Source organism: Solenopsis invicta, chromosome 7, assembly GCF_016802725.1.
Source record: "Solenopsis invicta isolate M01_SB chromosome 7, UNIL_Sinv_3.0, whole genome shotgun sequence".
Lineage (NCBI taxonomy): Eukaryota > Metazoa > Arthropoda > Insecta > Hymenoptera > Formicidae > Solenopsis > Solenopsis invicta.
In genome coordinates, this window is record NC_052670.1 from 10,651,685 (window position 1) to 10,664,910 (window position 13,226).

The window sequence follows — 13,226 nt, forward strand, 5'->3', positions numbered from 1 at the left end:
CTGATACTATAAACATGTATAACGCTTCGTATTACACGCATCGCATTAATCATCATAGGATCGCCAGCATATCGAATCACGCACATTTATGATCAAATTCGATCCTCCCAATCAAATCATACGTTTCTCACGGTAATTAAGTCGAATGAGTCCGTATAAATGTTCTGAAAGATCATCAAGCGACAACAAGAATATCGCCGTCCGTGGAATATTAAAAGGCACTCAGAGGGCCCACCGCTTTATGAATATCGAATGAGGGCGCGCGATGGACTATCGCGGGAAAAGCTTTCGGTTTCATAATAAATTGGGACCAGAGAAAGAAAGACGAAAGGGATCTTTGGGGAACGGGACAAGTAGGAGAAGGAGGAGAGAGAGAAGGAGGACGCGATCTGTTCGGTAAAACAGTCGACTGGCTGCCGATCGTTAACGTGTAAAGAATGGTAATATTATGCTTGGCGGATGTGAGAGGATCGGGGTTTCATGCACCCCGAACCAGCTACTCGAGGGCGGAGACAACACAAATCAGGACGGGACAGTCGGATCGTCGTGGATGGATTAATTATTGGCTATGGGATCTCGTTTGTCGTTATCTGTCTCGTCCGAGAGATCGCTAAGATTCTATAAATAATCTTACCTAAATGGCATTATCTTCAGAAAGCACTGTTGAAATAAAACGTTTCGAATGTTTGCAGAATTTTACTGGAAATATTTAGTGACAATATGTAATGGTATTTTATTATATATAAAAATGATTTTAATGATTTAAATATATTTTTTTTTTTATTATATTTGTAGGTCTAATATAGTTCATGCATCTTTAAAGGAAAGATTTTGAAGCAATTATCATTTTACACTTGTAACAATATTTATATCGGTTCTCACTCTCTCAAAAGCATAATCGTAATATAGGCTTTAACTTTCAGTAATACATACAACGCTCAATTCATATATACTTAGTTTACGATTTGATTTCCCGTCGGTTTCCTGCGAGGTCGATTGCTAGGAGTCGGTCCGTCAAGTCGGGTCGGTCGGACGGTCGATTCCTTCAGACACGCCCCGAGAAAGAGATCGCGTAGCGGGGCCCGATGGGAATTTTAATTTAATTAAGACAGACCCGTTATTAAGAGGCACGTCCGGCTAGTTGATTAGAATTCCTTCGAGGCCGTCCGGGATCGTAAGTCACTCGCGGATTAGTAATAGACAGCTTGCGGGAAGGCAAGGATAAAGTTAATTTATGCCCAGATGTGAGATTAAGATGGAACTTATTCTTCATAGTCGTTACACGTGACATTAGTGTGACTTCACTATGGCGTGAAAATCATAGTATAATAAAAATACGCTTGTATTATACATCAAACGAAACTGATTTAGGAATTAAAATGCAACAGTAAAATTGATCATTTATATAATTTTTGTGTTTACTTGTAATTTCATATATACTTGCGCAAAAAAAATTTCTTAGTTACACAGTGAGAAATAGAGATTCTGTACGTATATTAATTTTGATCTATATGCCGTGCCTAACGAAAATTTAATATATCAAGTACTATTTAGAATGTTTAAAAAAAAAAAGAATTACATCAATAAAAACTTCATATTTTTTATTATATTTACTTCATATTTACTACTATAAAAAAAACTAGAAATATAAAATATTTATTTTCTTATATTTAAGAAATCAATTTTTTTAATACTTGAATTTTTGCCGTAATATATAAAAAAAAGTAGAAGGATTTATGACTACTCGAGTAGAACAATCAAGTTGAATAAAAAATACAAGAGCTAAGCACTTGTATTTTCGTGTATTCCATCCCTTACTATCTCTCTACACTTACGTATCACTAAACCTTTACACTGCCTTTAGAGAAAATAATCATTTCACATAAATTGTAATACATTGCTGCACCACTCATAAAATCGACAAATTCAACTTACTATCAAGAATAAAAAAAACTAAAATTACAACACAGTACTAACATAAAGACATATAACAGAGAGTTACAAGTTATCCCCATTCCTATTTTTTTCTAACTTCTGCGGCGTGAATCATCGCGCGGCGTAAATGCCGGAGTTACCCTACCATTTCTGACTGAGCGTTTGATTTGAAGATCCGAGTACCAGCTACTCGGTTTCCCGCGCATCTCTTAAATCTTTTTCATCTTTTCCATTCTAATGACAACTGTAGAAATATTTTACTTTTAATTATCAAGTCCGATAATTGGAAGTTTCGATGCTCCAAGACCTCGAATTACGTTGTCACTTGTCAAAAATGAGTCATTGCAACCGACCGTTAACTATCTATATCTTTATAGCAATATAAAAATATCACGCACAGTGTCACTTCTCTCTTAACTTAATTTACTGCTCAAATAACGTTTTATCTGATTACTGATCAACAGTCTTTCGCGTGTCACTTTTATTATATTGGCGAATTAATGACAGTGAGGTAAATAAAGAAAAAATTTACTCGATTAGTAATTATTTAATATTTATCTAAGTTTTTGCAAAATTTGAAACAATGTTAATATATTTGAGACAAAGTATTAACAATATCCTTCGAACGAGGGTGTGTCAAATGCACCATAAGAATAGTAACATCGCGAGGTAGAATTTTAAAAAGAAACTTTGTTGTAATATTTTCCTGTAGACAAATGTCTTTTAGGACCACCTCTTAGGACCACCACTATTTTCGCGTGCGGGGTTAATCGATTCCGTTACCTTGCCGGACCGGCGAAACTCCACGCGAAACGGAAAGTAGAAAAAGAAGGAACAAGACAGGCAGATGTAGAATCAGTCGCGCGGCGTGACGGGGAGAGAAGATTCCAAATAATTTTATCCAATTATACTTTAACGACCAGTTCTCTCCATTGACCGGTCCGACAAAATCCCAATGTCCCGTGGTAAAATAGTAGAGAGAAAGGAAGAGAGAAGGGAACGCAATTAGCATAACAACAAGCACGATACTCAAATAATTCTCACCCCGTCCGAAACGCGCGCTTCAACGAACAATAACACGCGCACTCGGGGGACTCTCGTTTTATTTATGTGTTTGGTGAGGCGACACGGCGTGTGGGTGTCGAAGCCCGGTGAGCACCACAGGAGCTCGTAGCGGCAACGCGCAGCGCGCGCCCGTAGACGAGTGGTATCGTGAACCGAATTCGCGCCGAGAGAAAGAGAGAAAGATCCGACGTGCGCGAACATCGTGCGAAACCTAGACGTAGCTTGCGTCGATGTTGATCAACCTTCAGTTAACGAACAGAGAGAATTTCCTCTTAGAATTTTTTTAGAACCTCCGAGATCACGGTTTTGTGGAATAACACGCTGGCCTTGAAAGAATTTTATTATACTTTTAGTAAAATTTAGTAAGATTTTACCAAACTATTCTATGATATATAATTTTATTAAATTATAATTTTACTAAGATGATCGTGTTTCATAACATGATAAAAAATACTTGATATTTCAATCTCAAATCGGTGACATATTGAAAAAATCATTACTTTTAAAGCTGTCAAAAATTGTATCGAGACTAATTGCTATTAAATTATAAACCAAAAAAACATAAAGCAAAAGGATTTGCTTTAAGACGCAACATTAACATAACTAAAAAGTTTCCTTATGACACCTGGTATAATTAAGTTGTCAAATAGAAAATATTTAATTTTTATTTTGAGAGATGGAAGTCTCTTTTAAGTAAAAGAGACCGACGTATAACCACGAGATCAGTCATGAAATGTTACTACACACGCTACAAAGAAATGAATGAATACGGTCGCGTTTGTGTCTCGTCGACATCACCTGTCGTACGACGACTTCCTTTACGGCCCGGGCCTTTTCACGGATGGTCCTTCGCGGAGGGTATCGTCGTGCCGTGAATCATACTCTGGATTTGTTGGAGCCATCACCTCCGGTTTGCAGAGGCGTGCATTTGAATAGGAACGACAGTCGTGCATCAGAGTAGTGAAGTCGCAGGAAGAGCTGAGGGAGAAAGAGCGAGAGAGCAAAGGGGAAGGGGGAGGGATCTGACTGGCGTCGTAACGCGAAGTACCACTGTCCCCTTTATATCCAGGAACATAATCTCACAAAGTTATTGGCCCATTCGGACCTCCTGCCTCCGCGAGGCACCGGCTCGTTTCTCATTCATGTGTCCGACGACGTTACTCTGCGTTCTCTAGTCCTCTCTCTCTCTCTCTCTCTCTCTCTCTCTCTCTCTCTCTCTCTTTCTTTCTTTCTTTCTCCTCGCACCCTTCAACGCGCTGGACAAACCTTGGAACACACGAGAGAGATTCAGCTTTTCTGAATTACCCCTGTTCCCTTCAACGTGTTTTCTATTTTTTTTTCTTGCATTTGCCGTCAAATGCGCACACGTTGATGATACCGCTACGAATTTGATTTGAGTCGTTGAGAAAGATTACATGCGGATACTACTGGGAAACAATGATCAGGAAACGAAGATGTTGCAGAACTTTTTCAAATTTTATTTGATGGCTACATATGCAATCGTTCTCGAAATTGAAAGTCTGTGTTACTGAATTATCTAATACTATAATTTTTAAAATATGTGAGTTTATGGAAAAATCTATAAACTCTGACAGAAAAATTTCTGCAAGGTTCAACAAAACAAATGTTAGAATTGGAACACTTTTGTTAATTTTAATAATTAAATGCATATTTCTACCAAAAAATAAATAATAATTTCTACTTTCTATTTTTAATAATACTTTGCACTTATTCATAGAAATTTTTTTTGCCCCTACTAAGTTTGCTTAGAAATATGTGGTAGAATATTATAATTTGTAGAAATTGCAGAAACGACGCATTAAAAAAATACAAAAATTTAAAAGAATTTCAATTCTAGCATTTTTATATAGATTTTTATATAGCATTTCTTAAATTTGTGTAGAATTTTTTCCGGGGAATGAAAAGAAAGACGAAGAACTCTGTCTCTTATTCATTAATTTGCGTAAAGAAACCAACTCGGACAACACGCACGTCCAAAATCGCGACATGGGACGTCTTAATGACATCTTTAAAAGTGTCTTGCGTCCCGATTTCGAACACATTTGGACATCGTGTTGTCTGGGAAAGAAACGGACAATTTTCGCAGCGCACATCGATATTAACTCGATCCCCCAGATTCATAAAATGACACGCACGTTTGCGTTTGCGGTTATCGATAAACAATCTGGCACCCTGCCGCTCACGCGGAACCATTTCACGCGTGTGCCAGCGCGCTCCCGCGATAATGATCGCGCGATAACGGTGTTGCTATCGAGAGCACGCAATCGCGTTCTCGAAATCCCGCGACTTCCAGGACGATATTCCTCGGTCGCACAATTACGACGGTCGCGAGAGCACGGTCCTTGCGCGCACGTTCGGATCCCCGCTGGGTGTTTAAAATCAATTTCGTACTTTGCACCCGCGTGGAGTATTTACCGGCCGTCCTTCCTCACCCTCGTTTCTGTCGTCAAGTTAAAACATTTTCTACATGTTAGAGCCGCATTATCTTAAGCTGCATTCTCATATTCTCGTGGGTAGCACAAATAATCTTGTTGATATTTAGAGACAGCATTTTACACGTAACGTTTACTAAGGAGCCACTCAACACTGCTAATGATTTTCGTTATTTCTTATTATTAACGCTACCCGTATACCTTATTATGAATCTACTGTATTTGATGCAACTATTTTCAGTAGTTTCTCATTAACCGAGATTTAATGTAAATTAACGTTGCTTATGGCGGCATTGCTGCGATTCGTGTTTTGCGAATATGCCGGCGGCGCGGCGTTGGCTACCGAATGACGGGAGAAATTAATCAAAACAATCATCCTCGAGTCCCGAGGCGGCCACCGAAGCCTGTCATTTACTCCCTCGAAACTTTTCCCTTCCACAGTCCTTTCGCACACTCATCGTGCATGGCCGCTGCTATCCGGTAGCTGCTATCCGGCCGAAACGTCCTACGGGCTTTCGAGGAGGAGCTCGCCATAGCCTCGAGGACGAGACACGAAGAATGGATTTCAAATTAAGGGATCGGCCGTGCCTACCGAGGGCGAAATTTCGGCTTGAATAGTAGCATTCTCTTTGCAACGGAGAAAGGATAGATGCGAAGCAAAAATATGGATTTCAATGCATAGTTGAAAATTGGACTTTTATACCACTATTTTCTTTGAAAATTCAGAAACTTTTTTTATTTTGGGAGTCGATAAAATAATTGATACGCCTTATTTAAAATAAAAAATAAAAAATAGATTTCAGGAACTTATTTAAAATATAAAATAAGAAATGTTATATAAAAATTTATTTAAAATAATAAATACTAAATAATTATTTTATTTTATTTGAAATACACATTTTAAATATAATTGATTTCTGTTTATAACACTAGATTTTGTCATTACATAGAGAACATCGACCGATATGGCTAGATTTATAGCTAGATCTTAGTTTAACGTGTTGATTGTGTGATTTTATATACCTTTTCAATAATTTTTTTATTTCAATAAAGAAAGCTAAATCCAATCGAAATTAACTAACAGTAAAAACTTATTTAAAATATTTTAGAATCAAATAATTTCTTTCGTTTTTTTTTTATTCAAAGTAGGAAATGAAAAATGTCATGAGAAATTATTTAAAATAATAATTATTAAATAATTATTTTGTTTCATTTTATTTTTAAATACGTACTTTAAATAATGTTATTACACATTAATTAACGAGTGAACTCTATTTAATTTTATTTATAATTTTATTAAATTAATACTGAACACACACACACTACAATTATTACGTAAGATTCTTTAAAGTTTTTATCGATTATTTTTGTCTCTTTAGAAGTACATAAATACTTACATATACTTCGTCATGACAAGGCATGTAATCTTGATAGTTATCTGTATCGAACGCGTCAAGCAGTTATGTCACTATTTATGTATCGTCGTTGTGTGTTATTACCTATCCGAGCAGCAGGCGGATCGAAAAGCACTTTTGCGAGAGATCTCGCCCCCCTGGTGGTTGGCATCAACCGTGTCCGTCATTCCGAGAGAAATTGCGCGGGCCGATCATCCCGCGGCTGGGTAATTCGGTCTAATTCCGCGGCTGGCCCGGCGATTTTGGCTATCTGGCCGTAATCGGTCGGGTCCGCCTCGCGCGGCAACGAACCGAACCCGTAATGGGATGGAATTAAGAGGAGACGTGCTCTTCGCTAATCTATTAATACCTACACGCGAGATCACCGCCGGGCGTTAAGGGAAACGAGTTTTCGCGAGACTGGTCGCGAGCTGTATCCTACGCGTATACTTCATTTCTGTGTAGAATGCTCGATCCCTATCATTTGCTGTCTAATCTGGAATCTATTACGTTTCAATCGAGATATCCAAACTCCCAAATTACAATCCATTATGAAACAAAAAGAGTTTCTCTCGATAAATCGGTTATAAAAGATTTTTGTCGATGCAAATGAATAAGTTTCATTCTTTATTTAATTGTATTAATGCAATTTTGTCTTGTTTTCCTATCTGAAAAAATCTATGTTAAATCGATAGTCGCGCATCTCCCGTTGTTATTATAGTACAGTAATTAAAATGCTTTTTTGTGTACAAACATTATTATTGTGAGGATAAATTAGAAAAAGGATAAGAATAAATTAACGATAAAAGAAAGGAAGGAGTAAGAGTTTTGAAATGGGACTAATATGGAAAAGAGAAAGGAATTTAAGAAGACGGAGAAAATAAAAATTTAAAAATTTTTAAATAAAGGAATAATGGATGAATATCATGCGATATTTTGATATTTTATGTTATAAAAATAAAAATTTCTTTAATAGAATATTATCTATTTTATTAAAGATTTTTAAATATGTGTACTGAAGATAAAGAAAAGAAGTGGAATAAAATAATATAAAAAGGAAGGAAGGAAGGAGGAAAGATCAAAGGAGTGTAGAATGGAAATAAAATTAAAAGGAGAAATGAATTGAAGGTTTTCAATTTATGTCCAGTTGACGTATTTTTTTCAATCCATGTCCGGTTGACGTATGATGTTCAATCTATGTCCGGTTAACGTATGATTTTCGATTTATGTCCGGTTGACGTATAATATTCAGTCCATGTCCGGTTGACGTATTTTTTTCAATCTATGTCTGGTTGATGTATGATTTTCAATCTATGTTTGGTTGACGTATTTCTTTCAATCCATGTTCGGCAATACCGTCATGGCAATGCCGTCATGGCATTTTTTTTTCAATCCATGTCCGTTTGACGTATTTTTTTCAATCCATATCCGGTTGACGTATTTTTTTCATTTTATGTCTGATTGACATATGATTTTTAATCCATGTGCGGTTGACGTATTTTTTTCAACCTTTGTCCTGTTGACGATTTTTTTCAATCTAACCTGTCCGGTTGAACATAAAAAATGTGAACATAAAAAATGTATGAAATAATGTAAGAAAGAAGAAGAAAGAATTGTGTGCGTATAAAATAGAAAAAAAGCTGAAAGTGAAAAGGATTTAAAGAAGGCTGAGAATGTAAAGATTTTTAAATAAAGGACGAAAGAAATTAAGAATGCAATTGAACACAAGTTTGAAGATTTTTTTAATGACCACTGTGTGACCCCACTAATGATCCTTCTGTGATACCAGTGTGTCTCAGAAAAAAAATTTCAGAAGATTAAACTTTTCATTGTGATATCTCCATCCGTAGAACACGGATAGAAAAAGTAATGACAGTTTTATTATACAGCTTTACCCAAGGTATCGTTTCAGAGTATTTAAAATTTGATCGATTCAGAAGTTATTGATATATGATAATCTCGTGTGCTCGCATCAACTTGAAAGTTGATGACTCATGTATAATACTTTTTTTATATAAAAATACAATCGTGTCACGTGCTAAGTATAAACGTTATTGTATATTAAATAATTATAAAATAAATAATTATAACATGTTTAAATTTTAAATTTTGTATAGATTTTGTTATATAAAGGACATAAAATATTATACATACGGGTATCAATTACAAGAATGTGGTATTAATGTCTTCTATCTATTAATGATAATTTTATAGACATGTAATGATAAATTAAATCATTTTATTTTTACTTATTCATAATCTGTCATCAAGATCATAATCTGTTATTTGTCATCGTTAATTCTATGATCCTTAATCACAAATGTATAATTAAATTTTGAAATTTTTATTATTTATATATATATAAACATGAAATTAAATGAGTAGCGCGTGTGTAGCGCGCACTTGTGTTGTTCTAGTATATTATATTTAACATTGCGTATCAAATATTTAACATTGCGTTATGTTAATATACAAGTTTGATAAAAAAATCTGAATTAAATTGAAGGTGTTATAACACGAGAGATTTTGTACATGATTTTTATTCCACTTATCGATAATTATATAAACGTGCGAATATACATTTTACTTACAATAATTCCGACTATCAGCAAGCGTGAGATTGATTTACATGTTAATTGAAATAGCAGCGTAAATTTAATACAGAACTTACGGAACGAGAAGTGAAATCGGGGAAAGGCATGCGTACGGATAGTAATTATACGACACTTTACGTCACACCGTATCGAGTTTGTAAAATATTCTCGGTCTTATCGATTAGCAACTTTTTCTTACTTATTCCGTATTTTTACGGTACCTCGAAAAATGTGTGTAAAATTATTTAAAAAAATAGGTCACATTTATTTGAATAACAAGCTTCGAATTTATATTTCACTCAAAAAATCTTCTCCTTGGATTTTAAACGTCTCGAGTTATCCAATAATTTAAAGTTATCAGTAAAAGAAAGGTACGCTATTATTTCGTTCTTTAGAGAATTGCCACTTGTGTCGTTTGCGTTACGATCTCTTAAGTGAGTGTATCAACAAAATTCTCGAGAGCACTCATTATCAACTCAGACATCGGTTACGAGTGCGTCTTAAGTTTGTATCGTTTCCAAAGCTTTATGTTTATAACCCGGCGACTTCCAAGGGTTCTTGTAAAGAGAGCGAGAGTGAGAGTCATTGGAGGAATGCGGACAGGTATGCGGGACCAAGTTTCTTATCATCCAGAGAGACTGAACATTTGTCCCGCGTCTGATTATTGCTGCTACCTACTATAGCTCTTTTATCCCGCGTTACAATGAGCGAACGCATCCGTCTTCGGTGTTCAAGAACATAGACTAAAAACAAGATAGACACAATAAAGAGGCAAATGGCAGTCTCTTCTCTTTAGTTAGAAATTTAGATGGAAAATCTCTGTCAACGGCAAATAAAAAAAATTTTTTTTTATTATTATAATATAATAAAATATTTATAACAGAATATTATGTATTGTTCATAAAAGATTAAGTGATAGAAATAAATTGAATTTTATTCATAATATTAAATAAATTAAAGTACATTTTATCGTAATTAGATCTTTTTTTAATACTGATTTCAAATAATAATTTATTTTACGTAAAACGCTAATTGTGAATTAATAAAACTTATATGTTATAAAGATTTTATATTAAAATGTGTAATTAATATTGAAAATTGTAGCGGTTGTGGCGCAATCATGCGTCTGTTCTTCGTGCTGAAGAGCCGGCTTCAAATCCCATTGATGAGAAACATCTGATTTTAGTATTCAATTGCTACCTCTTGAAAGCCAATGGCAAACCACCGAGAGTATCATTTTGCCATGAAAACCTTTCTAAATACACGAACCTCTAATTCTTGAAATTATTATGTTACAATATTACCTGTTATCTTTGTAAAATTTTGTTTACGTTGTAAATCGCTTAATTAATTTTTATCGTTTTATTTAAGTTTTTGCGTGCAAACAAAACAAGTACATAAATCCAGGATGACCAATCCAGCGAGACAGTTGATTTTGTATTGCACATTTCGAAAAGCGTTCGCAACGAGTCGTTAATGAGTCGCACTAAAATCTGCAGCATTATTGGCGCGAATCATCGCTAACGTCTCGCCGCACGCTGTTATCACGCCTTGTTACTTGGTCCGCACGATTTTAGTTTATCGCCATTTACCGGTCGTGCGTACGTATTCCGGGAACAATAAAAGCGAGACCGGTAGAATTGCGCTACACGTCGTAAAGACTCGAACTGATTAAGTATTATGGTGCGTTAATCTTTCACGCGACTCGCAGACTGGAATTTCGAGAATCCGACCACGAAGGCAATTGGGGAATGAGCGCAGTCTAATCAGGCATTTAGGCGCCTCGTTATAAATTCTCGAAAAGTGCCTCATACTTTTCGACGAACGGTGAACTCTTCTTGAAGACGAACACAGGAGAATGCGTCTAATGGAGAACGAAACGTACGTAACTCAAGTCGGCGCACACAGCTGGGTTATTAACCTTTAAACTGTAATGTTTAAAAAAAATTACACTATTGATAAACAGTGGTTTAACAGACCTTTATCATGTTTCGTTAATTTTATAAGTTATAATGAAAAATGTATATTATAATATAAATGTATATTTTCAATTATTCCGAATATTTGTAAATAAGGGAGGCGGGACCAGAATTTGATGAGAACGGATCATGATATACGAAGGTACTATGAGTTTAGAGAACTTCTTATGGATGTCAAGAAAGCTATTGACAAGTAAAGTTTTAATATCAACCTATAAGACCGAGATTACAATTTAAATTCGAAACACTCATTCTTGACACGTAAAAATCTCAATTTTGTCTCTTACGATAGATTCTTTGATGAATTTAATGTCTGTTCTCCGAAAAACATTTGAAGATAAAAATTCCGAAGATGAGGCTTATTTTAATTTAAGCAATTATAACTGTTTTGCCTTTATTACATTTTGAAAACAAAGTTCTAATTTCTTCTTCATTTTTGATCTCTTATAACTTGAAAATTACCGTTGTCACGACATTTTGACTAGAGAAAAAGTTCGTAATATCCTGGGAACTTTCAAAATTAGTTTGAGTCTCTTGGAATCGTTGAATATCTTAGCTCCGTCATTAGGTCTTCAGATTTTATTCAAGTAGAACTATGGCAGTTAATCGTTAAAGGTTAATCGTACATGGCACGGTCGACGAACGCAAATGCCAAGAAACGCGTCGGTATTTCTCAACAACGCTCTCCACGAATATCGACTTAAGCGAGCCTTGTGCTTATGCAGAAACACGCTCGCGTAAGTAAAATTGCCCACATTTTTCAGACGCGAAACGAGCGGCGGGTACGGGGCAACAGGGGGAGGAGGGCAGAGAGGAGGAATCCTGGGGGGTGGGGGGTGGAAGGAAGGGAGGTTAGAGTATTTTCTTTTTCAAGCCTGACGAGCATCAAGCTCTCTCTCCGGGGCTCTTGAAGAGCAGCAACGCCAGAGAACGGACAACGGATCCGGCGCTGACGCTCATTACGATGATTGGCAGATTCAATTAACGGCCGACCGGGCTCCACCGCGGCGGGGTCGCCTCGGCTTAACCCCGGCTAAATATTATTAATAATAATCAGCTCATTACCGGCTCCATTAATTATCCATGCCGGGTATACGCGGGTAGCGCGCCTCCAGGAGCGCACCAGATTCGAGGGCCGCTGCGCGCGTTCGTCGATATCCGGCCGAAATAAAACTCACCGGTGGTCCGAGAAGCACTCGGACATTAGCTCTTGCACCGTCTCGAGTCACGTTGGCATACGCGGAACAGCGCTCATAATTCGGCGTTCGCTAAAGCGCAGTTCATTACCGTATGCAATCGATATCCAAACGCGAATTCTGTGGAATTTTGTTACGAAGGTAGATGAGAATCGTGAGATATAATCACCGCAAGTCGTCGCTGTAAAGTTCATTTCTGACTAACCATCAGAGGTTAAACTTCAACTAATCGAAACGAAGCGAATTCAAATTAAATTTTTAAAAAATTATCTGATTTGTCAAATTTTAATTTTTATTCGCAAAAAATCTGGAACTCTATAATTCTAAAAATGTGAAGCTTATTTTAATTTAAACAGATATAACTTTTTATTTTAAATTCAAAGTTCTAACATTCATTCTTTATTTTTAATCTCTTAAAACTTGAAAATTACCGTTGTCACATTTTGACTAAAGAAAAAGTTGGTGATATCCTTAAAACTTTCAAAATTAATTTAAGTCTCTCGAAATCGTTGAATACCTTAGTTCCTAGTCATTAGGTCTTTAGATTTTTATTCAAATAGAACTATGGCAGTTAATCGTTCTCTAATATAGGCTTAACAACCACTTTTCC